General features: G+C 42.7%; 1 protein-coding gene and 1 long non-coding RNA gene across 4 annotated transcripts in view; one reads left to right on the plus strand and one right to left on the minus strand.

Moving 5' to 3' along the window:
- LHFPL3 (LHFPL tetraspan subfamily member 3) overlaps nucleotides 1–23,375 on the plus strand; it is a 477,206-nt gene that overhangs the window by 385,927 nt on the left and 67,904 nt on the right. The window lies entirely within an intron of this gene.
- LOC109283145 (uncharacterized) overlaps nucleotides 3,830–23,375 on the minus strand; it is a 104,079-nt gene continuing 84,533 nt past the window's right edge. The window contains exon 3 of the long non-coding RNA XR_002090222.2: nucleotides 3,830–7,968. This is a non-coding gene — a long non-coding RNA (uncharacterized LOC109283145). The remainder of the gene's footprint in view (nucleotides 7,969–23,375) is intronic.

Raw genomic sequence — 23,375 nt, forward strand, 5'->3', positions numbered from 1 at the left:
CAGGCAAAATGGAATTGCAATGGGCTCCTCTCATGGGAAACACCATACGTCAAGCAACGCTCCTCATATTCCCACAGCCGGATTAATGCATAGGCAAACTAGACACATGCCTAGGGCCCCAAGCTGTGGGGGGCCTCACTCCTTCTCTCTGCAGTGGTGGCACAAATGGCCCCAACTGCCTCCCTTCCCCTCTCTTCCAGCTGGCCTCGACACCACAGCAGCTGCTTCCTCACGGAGGCTCTGAGCCCTGCTCCCTGTGGGCCGAGGTACTGGGGTGGGGAGGGGGAGTCTCGACCAGCCCGGGGCCCACCAGTTTGTTTGCCTAGGGCCCACTAAAGGGTTAATCTGGCCCTGCACACCCCAACAACTACTAATGGCATTGGGATGGGGTATGGGCGTATGAAGTATGTGGAATAAGGCCTTGACTTTGAAATGACACAGTGGATTCTGCTGCCATTAGTCTTCCTCAGAGCAGCTCTGCTCTAAGGGCATATTGACACAGGGACACTTGGGAAAGTGAAACTAAATTAACAGAAAGACGATGATACATTAGAATCAGAGAACAGAGGTTTAATGCACTTTAAATTCACACTCCTGGTTGACTTGACAACTTTTGTGAGCGTCTAACTTTAGACATGCCCTGAGTACAATTATTTACAGTTAGCATGATCTAATTCAAAGGATCTGCTTCCTGGGACTGTTCAGAGTCACAACTGCCAACTTTAATGGCTTATATAAATTCTTATATCCAGAGTTTAATAATTTGGCAGTAAAAACTGAGTCTGTGTTCAAATATAAAGCTATAGTTACACACATTCTGGGCCTTGCAAGTGTGTGTGTATAAAGCTGTATGCATGGGGTTTTTTCCCAGCATTTAAAAGGGATTTGTACAACAGGATAATATTATTATATATTGTAATTACACAGCCTAATTACATGATTACATGTCTTTACACTAATTACACAATTAAATACCATTACAGAAATTATGTGAATACATTTGACTCATTAAAACATATTTTAAAGAACAAGACAAGCAATTGATACCACCAAAACCCATTAAAGGTATCTGGGATCCCTTTGACATACATCGTACAGTACCCCAGTACATGCAGTTTATAGACATTCTGATCCCGATGTCCCTTTCTTTGCTTGTTGTCTTACTGAAGTTTATTGTATGAAATATATGAACATGATAAGAGGAAATATGAATATTATGCATAGAGCTATAAAGGGGATGTCTTGCACTTTTCTGTGCTAGATTTACAGGACAATGATTTCATAATGTTCGTGTTGCACTTATTGTGGGATGAGGCATAAAAACAAGATCAGGGTGACTTCATAGCTTTAGGGATTTGATAATGAGTAATCTTATAAAGCCTTTTACTTATTCATAGATTCATAGATGCTAGGGTCGGAAGGGACCTCAATGGATCATCAAGTCTGACCCCCTGTGCCTTCTTTTTGCTCCCTATATACCTGAAGAAGGACTTATTGTTGTCCTTAATTTTTGTTGCCAGCCTAAGTTCTAATGCTGCTTTGCATTCCTAACTGATTCCCTGCAAATGCAAGCTAAGGAGGTATACTGCTCCTTGGTGGCTTCCCCCTGCTTCCATAACCTGTATGGCTACTGGTTCCCACCTCTTCCATGCCATTAATGCCTGACAGTGTCCATTCATCTGACAAAGTACATTACCTATGAAAGCTCATGCCTCTCTGAACCAGTTAGTCTCTAAGGTGCTCTGCCTTCTGCCTGACTTCAGACTAACCTGGCTAACTGCCTCTGAAAGTTATTGTGTGTGAACTGTTTCATGGCCGAGTGGAATGAGTTTGGTGTCAAAACTGAGTTCCCTTGGATGTGTCCACAACAGAGAAAGTACAAGTGAGCTAATCAGCATCCTTGCTAGTGGTCCCTGCAGAGAAGCCAATAAATGAAAGGACAGGAAGACCTAACTCTGATGCCTAGGTATGGGTTGTGCCACTCCTGCTAACATCAGCCCTTGCTCAGTGATGAATTCCCCCCATAGCTGCCTGTGGAGTAAGGTCCTCTTTAGTGTGGGTAAAGAAAGAACTAGGCTCATCGGGTTGGTCTCTCCACACTTCCATTGCTGATGCTGATGCTCCTCTGATTCCTCAGAGACATGATGTCATTTTTCAGGGCTGTGAATTCAACACGTACTGTAGGCTCTACATTCATATGGAAAAGCCCTAAAAGCAGACCATTTCTGGAGTGAAAGGGACTGTTCCTATTCATATATTCTCTCACTAGCTTCAATGTAAACAATGCATAGAAATGTACTATGACATTTCTATCTTTCTTTCACCCCTTCTTGCTTCAATCATCTTTAAATACTGAGTGGCAGTAACACACCCCAGGGAACTGTTATGTAAATGGATTGCCGCACTGCCATATAAGTAGTACAGGAGCAGGCACTGGCCATCCACACCGCTAGCTCATATTGATAGAGCAGCTGTTTCTCTGCAGGTGAGTTTTCTCCGGGGGATTTCCACACCAGGACTTCATAGTTTCTCTTTGCATGTGGAATCAGAGAAGTTACTTAGGCTTTGTTAAGCAGAGGCTTCCACCTGGAGCATAACCATTAGAAGCTCAGCAAACATGTTTCAAGAGACATTATATCCCTTTCAAGCTCCTTTCTTTCCTGAGGCATCAATAAAAGCTTCACACATGATAAAGATAGTGAATGCAGCATCTCTAGCTTTGTTTAGTTTCAGGTAATTTGTTCTGTTTACAGTTCATGTTGCATTTACATTCTCCATCCATTTTATATGGCTTTTTATAGGGAAAAAATCCATTTACTCTCCAGCCACTTCACTCACAGTAGTAATGTCACCTTCCTAGAGAACTGGATTGCTCTGCTAAGGAGTCTGCCTGCTCTTTCTAATCTCCTCCACATTCTCCAGTCAGTTCATTTCTTATAATTCACTCAATACACAGGATGTTTCTGTTTTGTTTGCAGTGGCCAAGACCCTCTCACTCACAAAGGGGATTGATTCTCTTTCTCTAGTGTTTTATAATACAGCTGCATGATCATGATGATGACTTACCAGCACTGGTTTCAGGCACATCCTACTGGAGATTGGACTGCTAGTGCTACTTTTCCAGCATATACCTCTCTAATGCAAGGGTGTGTATATTCAGCTATTTCAGACAGTCAGTTTTGCTTTACACTATAGTGAGATCAGAATTGTAGTGTTTCCTGCTTCAGCCCTTTTTGGTGACTTACCCTGTAGGCAAGAAATGCAACTGCAGCTAATGTAGACATACCTGTGATGGCTATAGATCAGTCAGCTTGTGCACCAATATCAGAGAATCTGCAGGATCACAGGCTTGAGCTCAGGCTGTACAAGCCTGCCTAGAACCCTGGGAAAGTACATGGCAGGTGAAGCCATTACCCATGCAACTACCCTGCTATCTAGCCCATGCTCACAACATTTAAAGCTAGCTCAGGTATGCACACATGAGCTGTAAGCACACTGTTAAATTGCAGTGTAGACTTAGACCTACTTATTTTGCTATGTCTGAAAGTCTCCCCTAAAACAGCCTAGCTGCTTTCATCAAACTACTAAAAAAGACTGAGCCACTCCTGTATTGTTTCAGTTTTACCTCATTAGAGTTACACCAACACAAAAGTAGGTTAATATACTCATGAATCAGCTTCACATAATGCAGAACACTTTGCTTTTTGAAGTTTTCCATGGTCCTACTTTACTTATCTTTTATTGCAATTACATTTCCCTACTGAAAATAAAAGGGTCAATTCTGCACTGGGTTATGTGCAGACCCACTGATTTCAGTGACATTGTGTGGATAATACCCATACAGAGCATGTATCTTACTCATTAGACAAGGGGCCAAGCAGGAAGCCCAGGTTCCTTTTCTTAAGAAACTGCATCTTCTCAAAATCACCAGTATAAGTCTACAGGCATCTTGCCATCCTAACTTAGATAGGGATGATCAGGGATTTCGGGGGGACTGGTTTGAACTGCTGCAACGGTGTGTAGATGCTCTCAAACTGCAGCTGGGACTTACTGCTGTTGCCCCTGCTTTTCCATTCATTCCCAGACTCCTTTGGTAACCCATTCCACATCCTCTTGAACACGCGTTGTTAAATCCTGCCAAGCACACACATGCTCTGTTGCAATTCTGCTCTTAGCACAGTAGGAGCACAGTGATGGTCAAGCACAGCTGCCTTCTTCAGATTCACCTATAATTTAAACATTGGCACAAAGCACATGTGGACCTCAACCTTCTCAGTTTTTGCCTCTGCAAAACTTCCAGTGAATCTGAGAATGTTGTGAGCCTTTGGGGAAGGGTAATGATCATTTAGCATTGTAAATTAATAAGTATGTTTAACAAGCTAGTTTGGTAGTTTTAGTTGTATAGAGTAGTGAATATAAGGCAAGGAACAAGATCTGGTGGCTGTATCTTACTTTGTGAAAGACACAGACATTCATAATGTAGAGATGTATGAGATCCAGCTAAATTGTGAATCAGATATCTCTGATACTTATTGGTACAAAGAAAATTGAAAAGTTATGGATCTGAAAGACTTAGAACATTTTAGAGTTATTGTTGTATTGTTAGGAACCCTGCAGGAATTTTTTAATTATTTGAGGGCTTAATCCTGCAAAAATTTCCATTAACAGTAAGGAAGGATTTTCTTGACTCAAGAGCAGATTCACTCCCTAAGTAGTTACTTCTATAATAAATAATCTGTTGGATCATTAGTCCTACAGAGTGAGTTTGACTGTTGCTCACACGTAGCTAGGGTGCCAGCTTCTCCCTCACTATCCTATTAATGGCTATTGCAATATTTATTCAATTAAAAATAGCTCTTACTGTTTTTCCATCTCTATGGTAGCCACACATTCTGTTAATGAAAATCCCCGAGGGTAGAAATAGATGTTGCCTAACGTTGCATTTGTTCTGCCATAAAAATGTTTATGGCAGCAGAAATGACAATCAAATAGATGTCCCTATCCTTTGTCACGCCACATCAGTGGCATGACAAAAGGTAGTTAAATAGTGCTGCTATATTTTGACTGATATCTGTTTGCTTTATGGAGGGAGAGTACAGGCAACCTAGATCTGCCCACACTCTCCAGCCATCCTAGGCAGGTGCTCGAAGGGTTTGAGGTGTCCTGTGCACTCCAGGAATTCCTGGACAAGATAGAGCCCCTCAAGCCTTTGAAGGCCCTGCCCAGCTTTCCCTGCTTACAGAAATGCACCCCAGGGAATGTCAAGTGCCTCTCTCCAAGCAGAGAAATTCAGGGTTCCCCAATGACAGTGACACATCCCAGGATCTCGAGGGGCATGTCTCCATAAGTAGGAAAAGCCCATGTGGGTCCCAGCATGGAGGCATTGGACCCAGGGAATACCTGGTGCTCTATGCCTCATGCCAGGACCTGCACAGCCCTGTGCCTCTCTCCACAGGGACCCGTACTGGGTCCTGCATCAGCCTATGCTTTAGTGAGAGGCATGGGTCAGCATAGTCCATGCAAGAAATCATGTGGACCCCAGCATGGAGGCACTGGGCACTAAGAATTCCCCAGGTCCTGTGCCACCCTGTCCTTCCTTGCCAGAATATGCACAGACCCATGCTTCACACAGAGGTACACAGGCTTCACCCAAGGGCATGAGTTGGCACAGGTCCCACCATGGAGGCAGAGGATGTCAGGGATTCTCTGGCTCCCATGCTGCTGCACACCTTCACACCATCCCATGCTGAGACCTGCACTGACCTATGCCTCCATGTGAGACACAGGATGGCATAGGACTCTGGTCCTGGCAAGGAGGTACAGGTTAGCAAGGGACATGGTAAATCCCCAGGCAAAGGGAAGAAATCATCCATTGTCCTGCAAGAGACCCCCGCCCAATTGGTGACATGTTTCACTCAATAAGGCAAATCAGCTGTGGCGGGACACATTTTGCCACAGCTTGATCCAATTTGGTTGGCAACATCGGTTTTTACCCCAATTGTTTTGATGCAATATTGGTGTAAGTTGTAAGAGCATACAGTCGTATGCTTTTTCTCCACTGCCTGGCACGTTATATTATCATCAAGGAGCTATATCATGACACCAGCATTATTCTACACTTTCACGCTGACTAAAAAAGGGTCAAGAAAACTGTGAACTTTGTTTCAGATTTTTCTCTGGCTTCTTCAGAGTTACTGTGATATACACTAATGTAATCAAGAATAGATACTGGTGCTTTGTTTCTTCTGCACCGCAGAGCAATTGTTCTAAGAGCTAAATTGTTCCATTTAGCAAAGAGATCAATCAAACAACAGAATAGGTGACCCTGCTTGAAATGTTCAAGATCAAAGTTATTTCTGGTGTAAATCTAGTCAAGTTAGTGAAACTTCACTCCAAATGTGCTTGGCCCATGGATTCAGGTTTATTAAGTCCCAACAGAAGATTATTATACAGAGAATGTGCAAATGAGTGTTTGTTTTCTTCCATGTGAATATTCTATAGATTAGTTTTGGCACGTTTGATCATTAACATATAACTTGGAAGTTTTTCAAGCCAATTTCTGGCATCTGGGTTGCTCTTTTTTATTTGGATAGGTAACCTGGAAATAAGACAGTGTCACTCTGCTGCAGGTGATGCCATTTTTCAAAATCCAATGTTCATAGAAAGCTCCAAATGGCTGAATGCTCCTGAGAGAATTTGGTACTTGAGCAAGCAGATCATTAAATCACACAGCACACAGCAATACATCAGCTGACACAGAAGAGGGACTGCTCTGCTGACCTTTTTGCTTTTCACAGCATTTCATTGTTCATGCTATATGAGGTTCAACAAGTGTGTCATGAACATTGAGTATACAGTAACATCACTTTATAAACAAGGCTAAGAAAGCATGGAATTGGAAAAAGATAAAAGGAGAGTTTTCCTTTTGGGACTCCTCTGGCCTTGATCAATATGTCATTAAATTCCCCGCTTCCTTCCCCACCCCCGCCCATATGATTTTAATTTGTTTCAGGAGAACCTAAAGAAAAACTTCTACTTTTTTCAAATAACTTTAATCTCAAAATCATGCCAGTGTGCTGCATACATGTAAAATAAAATCATATTTCACATTCTATCAGACTTAGAAAAGCAAATAATTTATTTAAAGACATGGGGAAGAAAAAGAGTAAAGTTAGAACTAATCTAAATATTATAATCTATTTAAGGTCAAAAATATATTCCTTCCACATAGAAAAATTATCTTAGCAAGAAACAAAGAATGGTTACAAATCAACTACCTTTCATTTTTTTTAGTCAAAGGATTTACATTTAAATTTGATTCACAATACTTTATATTTCTTTCTTGTTTTTAATCCCTTCTCAGTCAAAGCTACAGAAATATGCATACAACTATCGATACCTCAAGGTTATCTTTATATGTATATTCTGTTACTGTTGTACATAATCCTTTTGTTTTGTTTTTTCCCTTAATCTAACAGCATATAAAAAAATGCACTAAGATGTAAGAGTTCTGCATGTTTTGTCAGCACTAACAAAGAAACAAGAAGATTAGCTGACTTTAATTTGAGGGGGGGAAACTTTCTCGACAATTTTCATATAATCAAATGGCCAGTGTTATTTTGATCTCCTGCTGTAGTCCCTAAAACTAAAGTGAAGATAAAGTAGTCCCACGTACTCCTCTGCTTGATGTAACAGCTTGTATTCTAGCAACTGTAAAAGATTTTTAATTGTTTTTCCTACTTAGAAAAAACATTCCTAAGCAGAGAAATGATACAACTTCTTCTTACCAAAGTGTAATTAGCCTCTTATCCAATGCATACAAAGCTGAGAGTTTATGAGCAGAGATTGGAAAGCATTGGTTCTTTCTGATCTTGTTCTTCTGCTCTACCAATCATAGGTGTAAATTTAATATTTCATCCTTTGTCCCAGGAAGAGATGTGTTCCAGAAAGGCAGCCAGAAGGGAGGACCTGTTAAGAAAAGGATGCATATAAATACTTTTTAAAAATTCCAATTAAGGATGTAATTTACTGCCAGAAGACGTTCACTCTGCACTATTAAATCTGATGAGCAAATAAAAAAAATCTGAGCCATGTGTAAAGCAAGCATTGCCCTAGCAACAAGAAAATTGGACTCCTTCTGTGGTCTGGTGCTACATTTCCGAGCTGCAGGTTTGAGTTTGACTCCTGTAATCAGTATTGTAGTATGCAAAGATGTGGCTAGTATCCACTTTAGGAGGTTTAATGACTTTCGTTGTCATCAGAAGCCACCAGACTCCTGCCAGAGCAGTGACTATGTGTTGCATGTTGTGCAAAGGTAATAAGCTGTTATTTGATCTTTGTGTGCCTGTACAATTCCTTCATTTTGCATAGGTTGTACAAAGAACAAAAGACACTACAGGTATCTACTTAATTCTCAAATTGAGATGGACTGAGAGGTTCACACTTATAGTTCTCAATAGCAGAACCTGTTTCACCAGAAAGGGGAAATACCTGAACTCCAAAGGAAACTTGCAGTAATACCTCTGTGTCAGGACACTTGGCACGCCTATCACTTTAAGAGGAAAGGCTGCCTGAGAAGCAGCCTGCAGGTGGTGAGGGGGGCCAATCAGAGAATCACAGGACCAGAAGGGGTGATTAGTTAAATCGACCGATAAATTAATTGATCTCAAGGTGAAATAAACTAAGCCGAATTTCAAGGGAAGACACTTGATGCACCAGTATGCGATGAAAGACTCGATGGGGTGGGGATTGTTGATTCAGGTTAGAATTAAATTCTTACCTTGCTGTTTCAAGATAGACAGCAATCCCATGTTCCAAACTGCTGCATACCAGGGTGCAAAGGACAACCAAAAGCAAACTCCTTGTACCATGCCTCTCCCTTTCTGCATTTTACTTATCCCAGAATCAAACAGTATTCTGAGGTGGAACCTTTGTTCTTCAGAAAGAGAATTCTGAATTAATCTCTTTCCCTGTTTTAATTAAAAGAAAAGCAGATCATGTAATGGAGCCCATCTTGGGCAACAAAAAAGAACAAATCTCTATTAATATTTATTATGTACTGCCAGAAAAATGGAGAGGAAGAGACATCTATTGTCCAGAAGAGATTGTATTATAACAGAAGGTATCACCAGAGATATAGTGGAAATTGTATTTGCAGGTGAGTTTACCCTGAGATAAGGTGTAGCAGGAAAAGGGGACCAATAACACAGTCCGATGAAGCCCCACAGAAGGCTGAAAGGAGGATGAAAAGGATGAGCTGGAGAACACGCTGATGGAATTTGGAGAGGACTAGGAGAATTGGGACAGAAGAGAGAATAAGAAGAGCATGATTAATTATACCAAAGATGGTTTACAAGTGGAGAAAGATGAGAATTGAGACCAGGTTTTGAGCTCTGGGTAGGAAGAGAGGTCATTGGAGACATTACTAAGAGCTGTTTCAGTGGAGCTGTCCAAGTTTGCAGATGATACTAAATTGTGGGGTGAAGTGCACACTCCAGAGGGTAGGGAATGACTGCAGGCAGACCTGGACAGGTTGGATAAGTGGGCAGTACACAATAGGATGCAGTACAACAAGGAGAAGTGCAGAGTGCTGCACCTAGGGCCTAAAAATATCCAGCACACCAACTGGCTGGGGAATGACCCTTTCAGCAGCACAGAAGCAGAAAGGGATCTCAGAGTCATAGTGGACTCCAAGGTGAACATGAGTCACCTTGTGTGATGAAATCATCAGCAAAGCTAACCGCACTTTATCATGCATCAGCAGATGCATGACAAACAGATCCAAGGAGGTGATACTTCCCCTCTATGCGGCATTGGTCAGACTGCAGTTGGAGTGCTGTGTCCAGTTCTGGGCGCCATACTTTAAGAAGGATGTGGATAACCTCAAGAGGGTTCAGAGGAGAGTCACTTGTATGGTTAAGGATTTACAGGCCAAGCCCTATGAGGACAGACTAAGGGACCTGGACTTCTTCAGCCTCCACAAGAGAAGGCTGAGAGGTGAACTTGTGGCTGCCTACAAATTCATTAGGGGGTGCAGCAAGGGATCAGAGATGCTCTGTTCACCAGGGCACCTCTTGGGGTAACAAGGAACAATCGTCACAGACTGACAGAGAGCAGATGTGGCTAGATACCAGGAAGAACTTCACAGTAAGGGTGGCCAAAACTTGGAATGGGCTTCCAAGGGAGGTGGTGCTCTCCCCTACCTTGGGGGGTCTTTGAGAGAAGCCTGGATAGGCCTTCTCTTTCCTGCCCAGGGCAGGGGGTCAGACTCAATGATCTGTTGAGGTCCTTTCTGACCCTAAAAATCTATGAATCTATGGAGCAAAAGGAGCTGAAATCTGATAGGAGGGTCTAGGAAGGAACTGGGAGATGAACTGCAGCTAGTGATTATAGACGGCACTTCAATGAGCTTAGAAAAGTAAGGGAAATGGAAAAAAGGAACAACAGAATTAGAGGAAAGCATGAAAAGAATCATCCACCCCATCAACAAAAGAGAGGGAGTATAGGGCAGGGAGGAGAGGGTCGAAAGCAGACAAAATTACACTGATGCAGATGGACTAGAAGTTTGATGCAAAGGCCAAGTACCTGGGTGTGGGTGCCTGGGGCTGATGGGGAATCTTGAATAAGAACCAGTGACTATCAGAGAGGAGAAACTCAATGTCAGAAACATCAGAGAAAGAGATACTTGATGAAGACCAAGTCAAATGGACTGCCCCCTTATCTAGTAGCAGAGATGAACTAGGGCTTCAGGTAAAATGAAGAGCTAAGACCAAGGAGGCATGCAGCTAAGGCTCTGATATGTCATTAGGATAGAGCCTGAAGATGGAGAAGATTGTCCCAGAGGCACTATCAAACTTTAACATGATTGCCATCTAACTGTTGTTTAGAGGCCTGTATGAATTAAAATGTCTGAAACTTTACACCTCAGAAGCTTCAGAAGGGAATTACTAAGCTCAGGTGGAATTACTAAGAGCTTGATCCAAAACCCATTTTCATTAATAAAAGTCATTCCACTGACATAAATGACCTTCAGTGCAGGCCATAAATCACTACTGGATGATGGAAAACACTATGCATAGCATGAGATTGCTTTTTGTTGTTTCTTTGTCCTCTTACATAACAGTTCAAATCTTAGGGCCAGATCCAAATCATCCTTGTAGGCACCTACCCAGGACTTAGGCAGAATTTAGATGTTTAACTCTCAAAAATTGATCCAGGTCAACCCCAGTTCATAAAAATACTTTGGCACCTTTAGTCTGTAATGGAAAGCTCCCTAAGTTCCTGTCAGATGAAAGATGTAGAGGTGGCCTGTAGAAATCCAGATCAAACTCCTACATACCCTAGCAGCACCCCAGGTTAACTCCTGAACACAGGCAGTGGCAGTGCCACCACTTGCCTTTGGCACAAGAGTCTAGTTGTCAGTGTTCACCCAGGAAGTGGAAAATCTGGTTCTAGGCTTTTATCAGCCTGATGGGACTCAAGCCTACATCTCCCCCTTCTCAGAAGGGTGTACTAATTGCCAGGCTATGGGGTTGGGCAGTATCGATGAGGAAGGTATCCACTTATCCTCTTGAAGCTGGTTCATTGGGCAGTAAGAGTGCAGAATTCATGGGACCAGAAGGAGAGCAATAAGAGGAAGCCTAACCCTGTAGCTCATTGAGGGAGGTGCTCCCCTGCGGGAGGAGACCTATTTTTCTGGACCCTGATGCCAGGAGTGTTTGTGCATTTTACATTTTTCAGTCATGAGTTCAAAATCAAAATAACACTGACAGCAAGAAAGGTAAAAAAGGCTCATCACTTGTCTTTCTGAAAACATACTTCATTCAAGTCATTAGTTTTATTCATTCATCCTTTGCCTTAAACGTCTCTTTACTTTCTTAAGGGAAAAATTGGGAAAGGTTCTGTGCTTAATTATATGTAGTTAGAAAGATTCCTTCAGGGACTCTTTTTTCTCTCTCAACTTCCCTGGGGTTGCAACAACAGTTGTTTTAATGCGAAGCAAATATGATGAATGTTGATAGATGAGGTTTTTGGTTCTTTTCGTGGGAGTTAGACTTGGAACAACATGCGGAAGCAGCATCATTTGACCAGACCATTCCCTGTGAACAACAAAACACTCCACCAGTCACTTCCAGATGACAAACTACCCTTCAAGAACCTCTGATGTGCTGGTGCAGTGTTTCTCAACCAGAGAGTTGCAACCTCCTGGGCAACTGCAAAAGGCAATGAGGATTGTCACAAAGGGCTCCTATACATGTGCAGGGAGTTAGCTCTGATGCACTGGAAATCCAGCATGGAACAAACTCATTAAATGAGTCTGCTGGAACACAGAAATAAATGCACTCCAGCAGACTGGCGTCATGTGTATTAGCGTCCCCATGCCGAAAAATGGTGGCAGGGCACTTTGAACCTAAGCTCATTCGATGAGCTTTAGTTCAAAGTACCCCACTACCATTTTTCAGTGCAGGGGACGCTGATACATGTGACACTCAGGCACTTTTAATTAAAAGAGCTCGCTAATTAAAGTGCCCCTCCGCGCTTCCTTGAGCATGTGTAAAAACACCTGAAGTACTGAAAATATTAATCTTGCTCCCTTTCACTCCACATACTCTTGCCCTTTGAGGTCAAGTATTCTCTATTAATCTCTCAACACACACAACAAAATAAATTTTATAGGCTTAGCATTGTTAGTACTGAACCTTTTTTTTCTCTGACGGGAAAAGTTTTGACTTTGAACAGAGGATCACCAACCTGAAATGGTGGCGAAGAACTACACTAGAATACTAATATTCTCAAGTTTGTTTCAGTCTCATTTGCTTGGTACTAGATGGTTGGTATTTATCAAAGATCAAATTTATTAAAATCTGACATGTAGTTCTCAGAAGCAGTCACCTTCCCAAAGATGAAGCCAAATATAGGAGTGGATCTCTGCAAGTATTTTGCAATGAGGTTGAAATTTAAAAGAATCAAAAATAGATGCAAGCCTGTTTCAAAGAAGGTGACAATTATTGCCTTGCCACAGCTGACATCATAGCCACTTACTTGTGAGCCTTTGCAACCCTTAGAAGAAGGTATTTCAGGTCAAAAATGTTATGAATAAATTATAAAGCATTTGTGAGATCCTCGGGCAGAGCCATAATATAATGTGGCAATTAGGAAACCAGAGGGATCGACAAATGGAGAAGAATTGTAAAAAGTGAGTTCTAGCTTAGCTAAACAAGCAAATGAAGATGTAATTCTTATGCACTGGAAGGGCATTGCCACCGGGTGGAAGAAGAATGGTTTGTGACTTGTCCATGGGGATATGGGTCTGGATAAATATGATGGGATGGACTGCACAATTAAGAAAAGAAAAATCTTGATTTAATGACAGAAAAACAATTTCTGACTTGTTAGATTACAGAATAGCCTCTCAATGGAAATGGGGAAAGCCCTGTTGTACAGCTCTTTAAAATTGGCTTGAAGAAAGCACTAGAATTGCACGGCTATAAACAGTGATCTATTGGCAGGAGTACAGTGTGTCGAATACTGTCTCTTGTGATCTCTCTTACGTCAGATGTAAGTTGTTAGGAAGAGCTCCACTGAAATAGGGGCCCCATGTAGCTCTGCTGCATGAAGTGCAAAGGGAGACCAGGATTACAGGGGCTGCTCAAGGTACACCTCCCTGTGTTCAAACTAGAAGGGGCTCCTCAATGGCAATGTGGACTTATCGTTTTAGGTGAAAAGAAACAATTAGAGCTTATCACAGGCCTTTCAATTTCATCCAGTCAGCACTGTACTGACCTGTTTAGTTGGGTTTATCTAAAACTTAACTTGTGTTTGACTGGCAAGCTATTCAAAACTTAATCTGAATACATCAAGATATTCCACTTGATAGTTTGTTTCAATGTTTAATCACCCTCAACACCGGAAATTTGCTAAAAATTTGTGTCATATTTTCCATTGAATATGTCTGGGCTAGCTGCCAGCAGGGAGTTCTTGTTAGGCTTTTCCCCACTAGATAAGAGAGCCTTCTGTCCATGTGAAAGTTCTCATACACTAGAAGGAGGTGGTCAGGGCCGATCCACATGTGGTACGGTGGTGCAGTCACTATATCACGTTACCAGTAGACTTGAAATCTCTTCTAATAATGGAATCATTCTTATTTGATTAGAACTGTTTGCTACAAAACCAAGCTGACTGGTATTAAGTATATTTCTAGCTTTTTATTCTTTTATCAGTTGAATCCCATTTCAGGTTTCATTTTGTCCAGCATTAAAGTCAGACTAATAAGTATATATTTATTTACCCATGGCATTGCTCTTTCTGAATAGCAGTATAATGCAAGTATTCTTCCAGTCTGCTAGAATGTCCTTGGTATGCCAAGATTTAATTAAAAAATAACATTCTAAACCAGGCATATCCATCCAACTCTTTTAGGACTCTTAGGTTCAAGTATTCAAGCCTGCCGATTTAAAAAAATTATGCTACTAATGGATAATGATTAACACCTACCTCACTGTAAAGTATTTCATGTACATCATCCTCCAGAACAGAAATATTTGTTGAACTCTTCTGTCTTGTCTGCATCAAGGTTAACAACTTTACCATCTCTCTCTGGCAATGATCCTATATCTCTGCTAGGATCTCTTTATCCTTAAAATACTTTTAAAAGCTTCTATAGTCCTCAGTCTTTTCGGTCATGAATTTTTCCCTAAGTGGTTGGCTTTCCTCTGTCAACATTCTGTACTTTGTAACTTCTAACTTATATTGATTGCCATCTGTTTCACCCATTTGTTTTGTACTGTTTTTATTTGGGGGGGGGGGTGTTATTTATTTTTTTCCAATTGCTGCCTAATTTCACCACAAAGCCAGATATGGCTGTTAGCCAAAGTGAGCTTATGTTGATTGTTCAATTGTGGGGTTTGGGCTACCTAAACTTATTGTTAAAGAACTTCTCATTTTCATCCACATTCTTTGTCTCAATATTTCCTCTCAATCACTGTTTCCTATTATTTTCCTCATCTTCGGGAAATTAGCCCTCTGAGGTCCCAGGAATGACCTTCTATTCCCATTTGGTCATCTAGACTATCATTCTATTTAAGGAATGGAAACCCAGCACTGAACGTATTCTCTTATCACTAATTCCCACAAAAGAACATGTGAAGGCATTGCCTAATTGCCACTACATGAGAACTTAACCCTCAGAAAGGGACATTTTAATTTTGGAATGCCCCCTTTCAGCCATCTGAAAAACAGTGAAATCAAAGGCCGATTCAAGAGATAAACTTCCTTCATACCAGCTCATGCCAATCCCTTTGACGTGATAATGAAAGCAGGGCAGGGTGGCACCTTAGATACTATTTCATTCAGCAAGGCTTGAGCTTTCATAGGCAACAGCCTACCTCATCAGGATCAGCACTTACTGTTGGTAGCCTAGGCAGCTCTCTGTGCAGCATGCTACCAAACTAACACCTAGTCTATGGAGTCTAGGTGCCATCCTGGACATTGTGAATTCCTAAAAGTTTGGTTCCACAATGCTCAATATTGCAATATGTAAGTCTCCTTTAAGGATCTGGCTCATAGGAATCAAACCACTGGAGGTGTCACTACACAAGCACTCCCACCCTTTTTTGTACAATGGTTGGAAATATCTACACTAGTGTTTTTATTAACAATGGCCTAGTAATTATTATTATACTCCTGAAACTTCTCCTAAATCTCAGTATTCTAGGGATACTCCTGACATTGACAGTCACAGTGAAAGTGATGAGTTCATATTTTCTTTCAAAGTCAAGAACTCCTTATGCCATGCACTTTGCTGCATGGATTTTATATATTTTAAATTCCCAAGTGCATGCCATCACTTTGCAATGTATAATACAGCCTTTCTGAACTAAATTTCTGCAGTTCCCTTCATCTTTCTTTCTTACTGTCATCTTCATCTCTGAAAAGATATTGTATTTTCCCATCTGTTGTTGGGGGGGGGGGGGTTGTGGATGGCAACAAGACATGATCTGTGGAAGATTTTTAGGAGAGATTGTTTCTTATTTATGTACCCCAGTACACAAAAGGATGATTTATTTTTATAAATTCTCCTCTTAGGAGAACTAAACCACAGCATTTGCTGCATGTTAATTTTTAAAATGCCAAAACATACATGACACGTTTTTCAAGGAGCCATACTCTGTTTTGTGCTTATATGTTGTGTATCTAGGAAATATAGACAACAAGCCAATGCTACCACTGAAAAAAGTGATTGTAGGCCATATCCCACCAATGACTCATGTTTCATAGGTTACCTAAAATGCAAACCCTGGACACCTACCCTTTGAGCATTTACTTATGTACGTTGATTTAGTAGGTTAATCTCTTAATATGCATTATGGACCAGTAATTAAGTTGTACTGTCAAATTTGAGAAATAGGGTAAATTAACCTCTCCTACCAAAACTCAACTACTCCTGATACCCGAGGTAATAACATTGTGCAGGTTAAACCTATTCTCTGTTGGGAAGAGTACTTTTCCCCCTAACCTAATTCTCAAAAAATGTCAATACCATTCTTGCCGAAATTTAAAATAAATTCAACCTGAGACAGAAAGAAAGTTTGGAAATGTTCAGCCCCAAAAGACAAAATTTGACACTGTAGCAGGACTGAGTGTCAGGGGTAACTGTGATGCCCCCTGGTGACCTTGTGACTCATTCCCTATTCCATCTCTAGGTCCCTCCTTTCACTCCCATCTGCCACACTTTGATGTTTTAAATTAAGTTTTAGAAATGAGGTTGCCCAAAGGTCCTAGAGTGAGCCTCTTTCTTCCTGTCATCAGATCCCTTCTCGGACTGCACTGACCCTATCTTTTTCTCATTAGGTGGGCCATAGACTCCCTATTACAGGCACATTTATAAGTGTAACCCAGGTGCACCCAACTAGAAGGGATGGGTGGCTAGGCAGGAGTGCTGTGAGAGGGATCTGCAACTGCAAACTAGTTCCCTCTATTCCCTATAGAGTCAGGACAGGACAAGGAATGCTTAACTATGTACAGATTTATTAATATATACAACATCTAAAGAAATTGATATTGAGAAACATGTATACACAAATATGCAATTGTCATCTAGCTTTATATCCCGCAAATGAAGGCAGAAAAATTACACCACCTCAAGAAGCATCGAACAATGCATGGGTAAGCAGTTGATCTAAAACAGGTAAGCAACAGGTAAGTATCAAGGAAAGGATCCCAGCAGAGCCCCAGCTAAGAGTCATATAAAGCTACGCTCTATTAAACTACCAGTATACAATTATAAAAATATACAAAATATAAAACACAGTGTTACAAAATATGAGACACTCTCTCACAAAATATATGGCATATAAATATCAAAAATAAACTTGACTCTTCAAAAGTTCCCAAATCCCAGGCTGGCCTTGGATGCACTCCAGTGACTAGTGGAAAGGCAAAACCCTAATGCCCCTTGGGCCTTCCAAACCCCAATGAAGGCTATAAACTTAGAGGGTGCTGTCTCCCCCAGGGACCTCCCCTCCCCTTACCAACCAGGTGGAATTTCCCCTCCCCTGTGGGAATCCTTTTCCCCAGTAACTCACAACTCCAGGATCCAGAGTGAGTGGTCCTTGACCCCTCAGGCACGTTGCTCCTTGCTTACAGGAGCCTCCTGGGCCTTTGACTCCTCCTGGGCCACTCATCCACTTGGAGCCCCGAGCACCGTCATGCGCTCCTGGGAGCTTTTCCTTCTGCTAAGGCTAAGACTAACCCCTTGCAACACTGGGGATCAGTCCACTCCCAGACCCTCCATGTAGCATTGTCTGCACTGGGCTGCTGGCTCTGTTCCAACGGATCCAGACCTGAGCCACTGTGAGCGGTTCCCAAGGTCCCAATCCCTTCCAGACTGCTCCATGCCACACTGTTGGCACTGACTGCCTGGCCCTGAGCCAGGGGTTGCAGACCTGAGCCACCTCGAGCAGCTCCCAGGATCCTGTTCCTTCCTGGATCCTCTATGTAGCACTGCCTGCACTGATGCCACATTCCTCAGCAGCAGGCTGGGGACGCGGCCACTTGCCTGTCCTGTCCAGTGAAGAAGGGTCTTTGGGCTCTTCTGGGCACTGGCTCTGCCCCACTGGCCAGCTCGCACTAGCTCTTCTTTGCCCGTCCTCTTCTCTGTCCCTTGATGCAGCCACTCCTGTGTTGGGCATGCTGCTCTTTTTATACCCCCTAAGGGCTGAGGGCTCTGCCCTCAGATTGTACATGGACCAATCAGGTTGAAGCAAGGTGCGAGCTTCAACCAGGTCCAGGTTCTCTGCCTCTCCCTGGGTAGAGGTGAGGCAAGCTCCTCCCCAGCATTCCCCCAATTGGTGGAAGGGCTCCACCAATCACAATGAAGATTCTCCGAGCCTGGATGCACCGGGCAGCTATCAGTAAGCCCGCCACATAAGCAAGTGAAAACAGAGGCTTATAATGGAAAATGTTATGCAACCTTAATGGTAAGCATCATTACACTTTCCATAGCTGCTTTCTTGCAATATCATCTATAGAAATGGTATATTAGGGTTCTTACAACATTTTTTACTTCATTTTTAGTAATCATTTTTTGCAAAGAATTGTTATGGTCAGTAAATGTGCCAGTGTTGCTTTCTTGCTGGAAAAAAAAATGGGTGAAGTTGAGACACTGGGCATTCCCACAGAATCTGAAGTTTTGATTTGTTTAGATTCTTTTGTACTATTTCTAATGTTTCATCACTATAGCTTAGATGTATAGTTCTTTCTTGATACTCGTTTTCCTTGCATAAGCAGGTAATCGTCTTACACTATGCATGGTAGCAATGCAGCTACCGAGGGCCAGAGAGAGAGAGTGAAAAACAGGGCTGAGGCCAAGATTTTCTAAAGTATCTGATGGTTTTGCCAGCTTTGATTCTTGGGTGCCCAACTTGAGACACTGCAAATTGATCTGGTATGCAGAGAATGAGTTTTCAGGACTTTCTGAAAAATCAGGTCCTACACCCCAAAACTGAAGCATCCAGAATCATTAGTCACATTTGTAAACTTTGGCTTCTGTCCTCAAAAGTAGAGCTGTGTGAAAAAGCCTTTCCATTCCATAAAACTCTTAACCTAAGTACAGACATTCAAAAGCCCAAGGCTGAATTGATTCAGTCTTTGCAGGTTAGTCTAAGCTGCAGAGACTGAATCAATAATCAAATGAACACACATTCACTTTTGATTCAGGAAGTGCAGGCACATGCCTGCAGTGGCTTGAGACAGAAGCCAGGTGGGGGGCGGGAGGTGCTACAGCATGCCTACCAGCCACTGCCAAAAGGGGAGGGAAGAGAGAACGCCCTACTGGAGGGGGGGAGAGCGGGGCATGGCTAGGCCCCAGCTCGTGCTCTGCCTGAGCGAGGGGTCAGGGGTGGGGGGGAGTTGTAGCATTGAATTTATAAAAGCTTGAACCAGAATAGTTCTTTCTCTGAAATCTGTAAACTGGAGACCTATAAACGCAGCCTCGGCTGTGTTCACTTACTCTTCCTGCTGCCCGCACAGTCTCTGGGATTTGCAGTCCACAGTCACAGCAGCAGGACTTGCAGGGTTGCTCGTCACTTCCTCTTCCTGCTTCCAGGTACTTCTCGGATTTGTGGTCCACAGTCACAGCCACCACTAAGTTTTAGCAGGGCAAGGCAGCTCCATATTTGGGAAAAGGTGAGTTTAACCACCTCTCCCTAGCCTCAGACTCCAGTTGGGGTTTGCCTGGAGGGCAGTGAACTGGAGGCCAGTAAACCAGCCCTCACTGCTCTGGCTAGGGAGCAGAGGGGTAGGCCCAGCTTTGTTCTCTGGAGCAGACAGCACTGCCCAGCCCAGGTCTGGAAAGCGTGGTGGGATGCTGGGAGACTCTGATTTAACTTAAACCAGGAAGAGGTCTGGGACAGAAGTTTCATAAACTGGTTTGACCTAAATCAGTTAAGTCTGATTCTACATTCAACCAGCTTTATCTTAAACCGGTTTCAGCCATTTTGAAACTGACTTATGTGCGCTGAACTTCTGTTCTGTTACAAGTTTAAACCCGTTTCATAGTTTCTACAGTCAGAAGGGACCTGAACAGATCATCAAGTCTGACCCCATATCATCAAGTTCGACCCCCTGATCACTTAAACTAGTTTATGTGTAACTTCTGTCCCTAGCCTTAGAGATTTCATAGTTTTCCATTTTGCACTAGGATGAACTGAAAGCCTTTTTAAGTAAGTTTTTTGGAGAGTGAAAGAGATTGATTCTGCATGCCAGTTACCAAGGAACTTGGATGGGATGTGGGAATCAGGCTTGAAATGCCCCTTTTCTAGTTCCAAATCCTGAGTGAATGCCTTACCTACCAGACTACTGACTTCTCTGTGTAGGAATCACTCCTGTTGAAGCTTTTGTCACTTTCTGTGAATAGATAAATATTTGTGGGAGCAGGGCATTAGGCTGTGGTCCCCTACATCTCAGATGAATATCTTAACCACTTGGCTGTTGGCTAATCTAGTTCCTCTTGTTTTGATCAGAAATTCCATTCTGGAACTGAGACACCTGCCTAAAGAAAGTTTCATGAAAACTTACATTCCTGTGGAGAGGTTTAGCATTTTCTGAATGTCAGCAAATTCCTGACTAGCTCTATACAGTCATGTTTGGTTTACATGTTTTCAGGTATATAATTTTTCACTGGGGCTAACAGGTGGCAAAAGCAGTATCAGTTGTATTTGTTCCATACAGAATCTTGCAAGACAATGCTGGATCCTGAGGAAGCTTCTGACATATGAAATGAGTAAGTTTTGTTACACTGAAGATGCTGGTGATGTTCATAGCTGGCAGTACTGGCATTGTTACAAATTGTTAATGCACAGTAAGATTAGCAGTGTATTCCTACTGCGTTTAGCCATATGTCAAGGTCTAGAGAAGGCTCACTCTTCTTTCTATCGCTGTCATTACTGTACCTTTCAAATCTAAAAGCACTCCCAGTTTTCTTCAATTCAATTTCCATTGTTAACAGCTGGTCTCAAGATGGTCTTCCCTCTTGATCCCAGATCTATTGCCAACAAAATAAGCTTTGTCCACTCACTGCTACTGGTCCAGGGACCAGTAATTAGGCAGAGTAAATGAACCAAGGTTATGGAATGGACCTGAGTGACTGCCCTAAGTGCTACTCTTGGGGTCTCCCAAGACAAAGAACTTGAAGAACACACAGAGCCATCTACACAGCTAATTACCAGTTTCTGATGCACCCATCAGGACTGAGTAACTGGGGCTTATTTTTTTCAGGCCTGGGGTTGAGAGTGAAGCCGTATAGATATGCCCTAAGTCACATCAAGAGGATTTATTTAGGGCTCTAATGTCCTGTCCTCCGTACTGGAAGAAAAATGTTTACTGTGGTACTCTCTCCTTAGTGTCCTTGTGTGAAGTGGCAGCTGTGCCATGATATTAATCACTTTAAATGGTAGTAGTCATAATCAATCCTGAAATAACAAGTCAGATATATAAAATGAGCTTGGGCCTGAGCCTGGAAACCCTTCTTGACAGAGCAGTCCCACTGATGACTCAGGGGTAAAAGCTATTTTCATCACTACACTTTTTGGTGGGCATATTCTTTTGTACTGGGTGGGGAATGTTCGTTCACTTGCTTGTTGGGGGTTTTGCTTCTGTTTTACATATGAGGGTGTTCTAAGTTACCTGTTTTGGTCTATAGGCATTGGGTGTTATTAAGAATGAACTTTCCCTTCCACACATAGATGAAACTATTTATCATTGCTCAAAATGCTTTATGTTGAAATTTTGTCTTTGAAATCTGCACTTTCTAGAGGTCAGCCAAATCTAATTAAGCCTCTGTCTCTCTGGAGGAGATGAAAGAATGCACTAGCTGTGCCTGAATTACAGTACCAGCTACACAAGACACAACACACGAGCAAGCTGGATGAATAGTAGGGAACTGAACATGGTAGGTTTCACTCTTTAGTCTATAGCATATTAAATCATTGCTTGCACAGACAGCATAAGTGCCCCTGAAAAGATTTGGGTAAAAGCATGCCTGAGGCAACATGAGTAGTTCAAGACGTTAGTTTGCTATCAGCAGGCTAAACTTGGCTCTCCCTTTACACCCACACAGCCCAGGTGAATTTGTTGGAAGTTGTGGCTACTTATTTCAAGGCTAAATTTGGGCCAGTCATTTACCTCATTTTTAATAATTGTGCCCTGTGTTTGCTAGTTATAACTGTTGAGACCCAGGCCTAGGGACAGACATTTAAAAAGCCTGAGCCTGAATTGATTCAATCTTTGCAGGTTAGTCTAACCTGGCTAGGCTGAACCAGTTTGTAACCAAACAGACATTCTCTCTGGACCGAGGAAATTCAGGCACATGCCTGCAGTGGCTCAAGCTAGAAGCCAGGGGAGCACTAGAGCAGCCCTCCCTTCCCTTCCACAGAGCTGAGCTGAGGCAGGGATATGGTCAGGCCCCGGCAGGACGCTTTGGTTAGGGAGTCCTGCTGCACCATCCCAGACTTTTCCCCACTGGCTGCTCAAGGAGTGAGAATGTTGCCAGACCCCAACTGTCTGCTAGCACTCTGAGGCAAGCGGCCCGGGGGGGGCGGTGCAGTGCATGCATCTGTTGACGATACAGAGCTTTTCAATACCTCTCCTTGCTTCTTTATATTATCTACAGCAAGCTGACAGGTGAGCAATCCAGCAGGCGGAATGATAACAGTGTTTATAACCCCATCAGCCAAACAATAGCCTCTCTCCATTAATTCAACCTCTTCTTAAACAGCTTACCAGCTGACCTGTTGATTAGCTCCAAGAAGCCCTAAGCAGTCACTGTTCTATGTGCCTGTCCCAGTGAAATTGGAGAGACACACAGACACCTCTCAACATTAGCTAGCATACCACATGCCTAGGGTCCGTGGGGCTGGGGTCTTTGCGGTGGGAGATGGGAGAGAGGGAGGGGAGGATTCCTGCTTCAGCAGAAAGCAGTGGGAGGGAGGGGAGGGAGAAGCCAGGCAGACCCTGCTATGCCTGCAGTCTCTGCCAGAGCTCCAGCCAGGAACAGAGGGAAGGGGATAGCTCTGCTGGGGATCAGAGAGCCCGCCCAGCCCAGAGAGCATGCTGGGATACTGAGGGAGTCTGGTTTATCTTAAATCAGCAAGGGGTCTGGGACAGACATTGCATAAACCGGTTTGACCTGCATCAGTTAAGTCTGTTACTACATTCAACCAAGTTTATCTCAAACCAGCTTCAGCCATTTTAAGACTGGTTTATGTGCACTGGACATCTGTTCCGTTACAGGTTTAAACCAGTTTCTGATCACTTAAACCAATTTATATCTAATGTCTGTCCCTAGCCCAAGGGAATGTACAGGAGCAGTGGTGCTGTAA

This window comes from Alligator mississippiensis, chromosome 4 (assembly GCF_030867095.1).
Source record: "Alligator mississippiensis isolate rAllMis1 chromosome 4, rAllMis1, whole genome shotgun sequence".
In the NCBI taxonomy this organism is placed as follows: Eukaryota; Metazoa; Chordata; order Crocodylia; family Alligatoridae; genus Alligator; species Alligator mississippiensis.